This window comes from Panicum virgatum, chromosome 5K (genome assembly GCF_016808335.1).
Source record: "Panicum virgatum strain AP13 chromosome 5K, P.virgatum_v5, whole genome shotgun sequence".
NCBI classification, from domain to species: domain Eukaryota; kingdom Viridiplantae; phylum Streptophyta; class Magnoliopsida; order Poales; family Poaceae; genus Panicum; species Panicum virgatum.
The window spans coordinates 50,667,817-50,676,082 of NC_053140.1; the positions used below are offsets into that span (position 1 = coordinate 50,667,817).

General features: G+C 55.9%; 1 pseudogene; it reads left to right on the forward strand.

Moving 5' to 3' along the window:
- The first annotated feature begins 1,093 nt into the window (after positions 1 to 1,093).
- Positions 1,094 to 3,129, forward strand: LOC120708264 (annotated as a pseudogene).
- The last annotated feature ends 5,137 nt before the right edge of the window (positions 3,130 to 8,266 follow it).

Sequence of the window (8,266 nt, forward strand, 5' to 3'; positions counted from 1 at the left end):
CAATCAGATTTTAATTTTAATGCTTGGTTGTAAAATTATAGCTTTTTTTAAATTTGTAATTGGTTTTGCATGCGCTGACATATTTTTTTTGTCCTTGTCCCGCCGTAACACTCCACATTGGGTAGCAGCTTTTGCTAAAAAAGGAAATAACAGACCGCGTTGTGTTTTGCCTTCCCAAAATAGACCGGCCGTAGTGGAAGCTAGCCAAGTCCTTTTTTAAAAGATCCCTAATTACAGTCAAATCAAGCCGAGCTTAGTCCAAGGAGCCAGTGAGTCATAAAATTTTCGTACAACCCAAAACCACATCTCGGGTTTATCATTCTGTTCCGCATCCGGCATTGTCCTCAATTTGCTCCGTACATATCCTTTCGGTGGTTGTTTGAGGACCGCCACCTACGAGGGGCTACGGCAACGCGCTGATGTCCCGCGCCGTGACCCAAACCTCACAAGTCGCAATGAGCTACGTCTTAGTTTCAAAAAAAAAAAAACAATGAGCTACGCCGTGCTCATCGTCCCGCTCATCGACAACAGCAAGTCAGCAAACCCGAACGGCCCGATCGACCGCGAGGGCACGAGCAAATGAGCTCCACTCCACGCTGTGCCCCTGCAAGGTCCGGCCTAGCCGTTCGGTTAGGCCAGAACGAGACCAGGAATCCTTCCAGAAAGTTAAAAGATTAGCTAACAGTTCCGGCCTCGAATCCTTCTATTTAGGCCCTGTTTGGTTTCCGTATTAGTTAGGAAGTACTAGAAAACTTTGACTGCAGTGTGAATCGTAGTGCATAGGAAGTACTAGAAAACTTTGACTGCAGTGTGAACCGTAGTGTGCACTAGGAACCGTAGTGTGAACCGCCTTAGTCATTCCTAGAGAACCGAACGGCCCCCTATCTGTTCCATGCTCAGTCATTCCTAGAGAACCGTCTTTCTCCGTTTGATGAAGCACACAAGAACGCTGCTGCTCCGTACACGATTCCTGTTCCTCTGGACAGCTCTGGATCCGCCAGCTGACACCGGAACGGACGTGCGAACCAATCCAATCCCAGCTCACGACCGACGCGGACGACACGACGTCGACGCCTTCGCATTGGTGGTCAACACCCCCGTGGACACGACACGAGTAGCCCCCATTTCCTCTCTCGCGAACGCCTCTCCCATGGGGATCTCCGGCGGCGGGGCGGGGGCCAGGGCCCTGCTCGTGCTCCTCCTCCTCCTGCTGCTCCCGCCGCCCGCGGCGCCCTTCTCCTTCACGTACAACTTCACCTCACCCTCGGACACGCCGCCGCCCGGGATCGCCTTCCAGGGGGACGCCTTCTACAACAAGGCCATCCGCCTCACCCGCGACGAGCGCCTCGGCCCCATCACCAGCAGCGCCGGCCGCGCCTTCTACTCCCGCGCCGTCCCGCTCGCCGACCCCGTCACCCGCCGCCCGGCCTCCTTCGCCGCCGCCTTCGCCTTCTCCATCGCCGCCCCGGACTCGGCCGCCGCCTCGGGCGACGGGCTCGCCTTCTTCCTCTCCCCGTTCCCCTCCGCTCTCCCGGGCGCCTCCACGGGGGGCCTCCTCGGCCTCTTCAACTCCTCCGCGCCCCGCGCGGGGCGGCTCGTCGCCGTCGAGTTCGACACCTACAAGAACGAGTGGGACCCCAGCGGCGACCACGTCGGCGTCGACATCGGCGGGATCGTCTCCGCCGCCACCGCCGACTGGCCCACCAGCATGAAGGACGGCCGCACGGCGCACGCGCGCGTGGCATACGACGGCGCCGCCAAGAACCTCACCGTCGCGCTCTCCTACGGCGCCGCGCGCCCCAACGCCACGGGCGACGTCCTGCTCTGGTACGCCGTCGATCTGAGGGACCACCTGCCCGACTCCGTCGCCGTCGGCTTCTCCGCCGCCACGGGCGAGGCCGCGGAGCTGCACCAGCCACCAGGTGCTCTACTGGGAGTTCACCTCCACCGTCGACCCCAAGGAGGAGACGCTGGTCCTGTGGGTGGTGCTAGGACTGTGCGGTTCGCTTCTCGTGCTCATCGGCGCGGGCGTCGTTTGGTTCGTCAGGCAATGGAGGAAGACCGGGGAATTCGACGACGGCGACATCGTGGTTGACGACGTGATGAGAGGCGAGTACGACGAGCTCGCGGACGAGTTCGTCGTCGAGACCGGCCCGAGAAGGTTCCGGTACGACGAATTGGCGGCGGCGACGAGAAATTTCGCCGAGGACTGGAAGCTCGGGCAGGGCGGGTTCGGCGCCGTGTACTGGGGTTCCTCAAGGAGCTCGGCTTGGAGGTGGCCATCAAGAGGGTGTCCAAGGGCTCGACGCAGGGCCGCAAGGAGTACGCCGCCGAGGTGCGCATCATCAGCCAGCTCCGCCACCGGCACCTCGTCCGCCTCGTCGGCTGGTGCCACGAGCACCGCGGCGACTTCCTGCTCGTGTACGAGCTCATGCCCAACGGCAGCGTCGACCACCACCTCTACGGCAGGGGCGTGCTCCTCACCTGGCCGACGCGGTACGACGTCGCGCTGGGCCTCGCGTCGGCGATGCTCTACCTCCACGAGGAGTGCGCGCAGTGCATCGTCCACCGCGACATCAAGCCGAGCAATGTCATGCTGGACGCCACCTTCAGCGCAAAGCTCGGGGACTTCGGCCTCGCCAAGCTCGTCGAGCACGGCAGCCAACCGTACACCACTGCCCTGGCCGGCACGCTGGGCTACTTGGCGCCGGAGTGCGTGATGACAGGCAAGGCTAGCGGGGAGTCGGACGTGTACAGCTTCGGCGTCGTGGCGCTTGAGATCGCGTGCGGCCGGCGGCCGGCGGAGCTCAACGAGGAGCCAAGCAAGGCGAGGCTGGTGCCATGGGTGTGGTAGCTGTATGGCAAGAACGCCCTCCTTGAAGCAGCAGACTGGAGGCTCAAGGAGCAGTTCGATGAGCAGATGGAGCGCCTGATGGTTGTAGGATTGTGGTGCGCTCACCCTGACTACGCACATAGTCCAAGCATCAGGCAGGCTCTGAACGTGCTTAAGGCTTTGTTTAGATCCAAAAGGACAAAATGCAAAAATTTTATAAATCGCTTGCTTGGTGTACTAAATGTAGTCAAAAAATAAATCACATTACACAAATGGACTGTAAATCGCGAGACGAATCTAATGAGACTAATTATGACATGATTAGGCACTAGATTGCTACAATGATGTTACAGTAAACATACTCTAATGATGTATTAATTAGGCTCATTAAATTCGTGTTGCAGTTTACAGACGAGATCTGTAATTAGTTTACATTTAATACTTCAAATATTAAAAATTTCCTTTTAAAAATAAAAAATGCAAAATGCAAAATGATCTAAACACACCCTAAATTCGAGGCGCCATTGCGGTTGCTGCCACCGAAGATGCCCGTGCCGACGTACTTCCCGTTGCCAGATTTGCTTGCTCCGATTTCCGTTGGAGGCGCGTCGAGCACCAAGGATCCAGGTATTAGTGATTGTGGATCCTCTGGTCAAGGTTCATCAGTCAGGGATAGGCTGCTGGAGCCCTGATAGTCTCTTTTTTTTACTGGCTTAGGCCTAAAGGAATTTGCTCCTCTCAAAAGGAAAGATTTTTGAGATTGTTATCATAGTTCTCAAGGCGGTAAGACGGACGCCTAGCAAGGTGGGGTGGCTGGACGCCTAGGCGAGTAAGGCGGGCGCCTAGGCGAGCAAGGCGCAAATCGGTGGATGGCGCATGAACGCCTAGGCGAGGCTTTAGAACTATGATTGTTATGCCCGCTTGGTGTTTTTATTACTTTTTACACACGAGGGAGTGATTATATGATTTTTGAGATATAGTTGTACAGCATTGAGATGTACTTAGGGTGACACACGAAGAAATAATTACCTCGTGTTCCATTTCCATAGGTGTATAGCATCGAAATGTACTGAGGGTGACACAAGAAGTAATTACCTCAAGTTCCCTTTCCATATGAAGTTTGCCATCATGGTACTGTGATTTTGTTACGGGCAACCCCAGTGGTAAGTTCAAAATCGCTGCGAAAGCTCCGGGAAGGGTAAGCGTAGGACTATGCAATATGATTCTTGGTGGTAGCTCTAACATTAGGGCTCTTGATTTTTTTGAAATCAAATTTGACTACTCGTCTTATTCAAAAAATTATGCAAATATAGTAAAATTTAAGTTATTTTTGAAGAACTTCTATTGATAAAATGTGACATAATAAAAGAAGAAATATCTTACACAAATTTTTTAATAAGATGGGCGGTCAAACTTGATGTAAAAAAATAAAATGAACTGTAATTTGGAACAAATGGAGTAGCTCTTATGTCAAGTTAAGAAATATTGATTTAAGCGCCTATATAGCCTCAGGCGCCAACCTTATTGATTTAAGCATACGTGTACGAGACTCTAAAATAAGAGATATCTTTTCTCTATCAACAATCTAATACGGTACAACTACGAACTAAATTTCATGTGGCATCGAGTTATTAGCCAAGCTAAGATGGCAACCTTAAGAGAAGGCATACGCCTGACATATATAGCCCACCTTAGAGCATGTTTAATAATAGAGTCAAGTGCTTGATTATAAATCAGTGATAAAAGCTAAGTCATATAATAGTTGTCTTACATTGGTCTCTAAAAAAGTTTTTTATTATTATGTGATATCATCTCTTATTTTTTCTTTCTTACTCTTCCTTACACATATGTTTATTTGACCCTACAAAAGCCAAGCTCTCTTCTCTTCTCCACATCAGCAAAAATGCTGACTAGCTTGACTTTAAACACATTATTTTACTTCCTAGGACCCACCCCACTCGTGCTCGAGGGGGAAGTGTGCAATTTGCTAATGGTAGGAGCTCTTGTGTTGTGCTGATGATAACATTGAAATAATTAATCGTGGAAACAAGGTCCTGTTTAGTTCCCTAGCACAACTTGAACTTTAACCGTTAATTACTGATATTAAATAAAAGCAATTTATAAAACTAACTCTACAATTCGTACACCAGGAGCTTTGAAGAATCTAATGAGGTCACCTGCACTAGGAGTCTTGAAGAACCTAATGAGGCATTTGACCGCGTGATTAGAGAATGACTACTTGTCGGGTGCCACGATTAGAGACGTCCTAATCGGGGTACTAAGATTACTCTAAAAAACGCAAACACGTGTTAAGGCAACTGGGCCCACGAAGGCCCACGGCCTCCTTCCAATCTGGAAGAAAGGAAAGGACTCAAAGAAGCCCAGCATGCGGCCCATTCGCACCCCTCTCGGGCCCGCGGGACGATCTCCACCTCGCTCGAGGGCTCCCATCGGGACCCTCGACTGCGCCCCGCATCTCCGCCTCGCTCAAGTGTAGCGAATCTGCCCTCGAGCGGGCAAATCATCTCCGCCTCGCTCGAGGGTAGCGAATCCGCCCTCGAGCGGGCAAATCATCTCCGCCTCGCTCGAGGGCACTGAACCTCCCTCAAGCAGGTAACTCATCTCCGCCTCGCTCGAGGTAACCCCTCGGCGTAAGGGACAAACGGCCCTGCCGCTCAACCGCCCGTCGTACGGAGGCATTGAATGCCAACCACTCCTCCACAGTGCTCAGGACAGACGGCGTCAGGCCGCCATTCCCCACAGTGGCTATGACCGAAGTCCCATCCACCAACTCCGGTCACTGCTCCGCCATCCCGGGTGCTGTGGCAGCACTGTGGGACCTACGACGCGGGGCGCAGCGTGCTCGGCACTGCACCCGTACTATTCTACCAACTCCGGCCGTCCGGACTCCACCTCATCACACGTATGGCCCCGGACCCGCCTCCTGCTTGGGAAGGGGTCCGGCGACGCCACGTGCCCCTCCAAGAGGGACGCACAGCACACGTAGCTGGAGTCCCGGACCTGCCCCCCTCGAGGGGTCCGGGACCTCCACGTAACCCTCAGACCTCCTTAGTGCGCACACCGGCACTTTATCCAGGGGGGTCCGGGACCACTGCGTGCCCCGCCACCACTGGAGCACGCAGGATCTTGACCTGCAGGACCCACGGAACGCCACATCTGGAGGATTGAACATCCTACAGCGAGGACCACGCCGCCTGCTGGGGTTGGCAGGACGTCGGCGCAATCTCCGTGAGGACAAGGACGACCACCATGCCTGACGCCATACCCCACAGTGTACTTCCCACAGTACTCGACTATCGTATCCCCACAGCTCGGGAAGAACACGATGACTTCCGCGATCCCCTGTACATGTACCCGTCCCTCCTTGAGTCTATAAAAGGAGGAGGCGGGCTTCCCATAAGGGGGGGGGGACAGCTCTCTAGGCATTACACCGCTCAAAGCACACACGCCCGCTTCCATCCCCAACATCGCTACTCGCCGCGTCCAACTCCTCTTCTAGCAGAGACTTGGGAGCCTCCCTCCCTCTCTCGCCACGTTTGTACCCCCTACTACAAGCGCTCAGGGTGCAAGATAATACAGTGCCCTCGCACACCCCTTTTGCTGGACGTACGGCCCCGCGGCCGGAACCAGGATAAACCCGTGCGTTACTGTGTTGCCTCTTGCATCAACATCTGGGACAAGGAAACACGCTGCATTTACTAGTTGGGATCCGGACCCCCCGGGTCAGGGCACCGACAGTTGGCGCGCCAGGTAGGGGACGCTGCGTGACATTTTCTCTCTTGTTCCCATTTGATCTCCAGGGATGGCGGCCAGATCCAACCTATACCCCATGGGCGTCTCGGATCCGCTACCAGCGGGGTATGTGATCTGGTTCGGGAGTCTCGAGTTCAGAGCAACCGGCAACAGTTACCTCATGGAGCTCCTCTCGCCCAGGCGCAACCCAGGCGCTCGGGCCAGCATTCGCGACAAGCACGCGCGGAGCGGCGCCGTCTGGCGCGCCACAGCTCCCCCACGTGGGTTGAGGCTGGCATGTCGCAACTCAGCATTGCGGCACTAGTGCCTCCCAGGGGGGGCTCGACCTCGATGTCGCCCTTCCCCTTCGGGATGCGCAACGTTGCCACCGACGCTTCTTCAATCAGCACTAACTTCAGCGAGTATGAGGATCTGCCGGGTCATCATCTTCTGTCGATCCGTAACCTCATCGCATCGTCCCCTGATGAATCCTACCCCGAAACGGCGAGTTCGATCGCCGACGACGTCAACTTCTTCATGAACAAGTTCACGGCCGAGGAGGCCGAGGACTACTCCGGGGTCCGCGACCCCAATGCTTTCCGCTCGTTCCAGCTCGCGACGGCTTATTGCCTCACCTACTCTGAGGACTCCAGCGAGGTGGAGTACAATCCCACTCGGGAGTGCTTCATGGCCGATCTTGCGGACGAGCGAAACGACAACGCCCTGGGCGACGACGGGGACGGCGGGCCGGACGCACAGGCGAACCAACCGGTTGTGCCGCCTGCGGCCCCTTCTTCTTCGTCAAGCTCGGCGGTGCAGCAAGCCCAGCTGGCACAGCTCAAAGAATTCAAGCCAAGCTCGACGAGCAACGCCGGCAGACCAGGAGCTGCGCACCGCGCTCGAGTAGCAGCGCACCGCACGTGGTGTACATGCCCAGGCGGCGGCGCGCGTTGCCCGGGAACGCATCCTGGCCGACGACAACGTCGACAAACCTCCGGAACTGAAGACGGCCAACGACAAACTCGTCGCTGCGGCCTACCTACTCCAAGCCATGCCCGAGCCATCGATGCCTTCGGGCCGCAACCTGCGCCGCGAGGCACAGGCGCTCAATGAGCAAGCTGCCGTGCAGCAAGCCGAGAGCTCTGCATCTCGTATGCGCTCGAAAGCCCAGGAGCAGCCCGGTGGGACTGCACGTCAGGACCACGAGGCTTCTGTGCACACTCCACCGGAAGAGAAGGGCAAGGCAGCCGTAGCGCCCGGTGCGAAGGCACCCTCGGTGCACGACCGCATTGGAAAGACTCCTGCAAAGGATCGACTCCATGACACGCGCGGGCACGTCGATGACGGCGACGCCCGCTACATCGTCGGTGGCAGAAAATACACCCCTCGACGGGGTGGATGCTTCGACCCCGAGCACGACAGGGGTGAGTCGCCGGAGCCTCCAGGCACCCGGGTGTTCAGCCGGGAGATTCGAACCGCTTCTTTCCCTCTGCGCTTTCGACAACCCACCACCCTCGTCAAGTACTCGGGCGAGACCGATCCTGCAGTCTAGCTCAACGATTACCGCCTAGCGTGTCAGCTAGGCGGTGAGACGGAAGACGCGGTCATCATCCGCAACCTTCCTCCTCACCTTGCTGATGCCACACGAACATGGCTCGAGCTCTTGCCCGCGAACCAGAT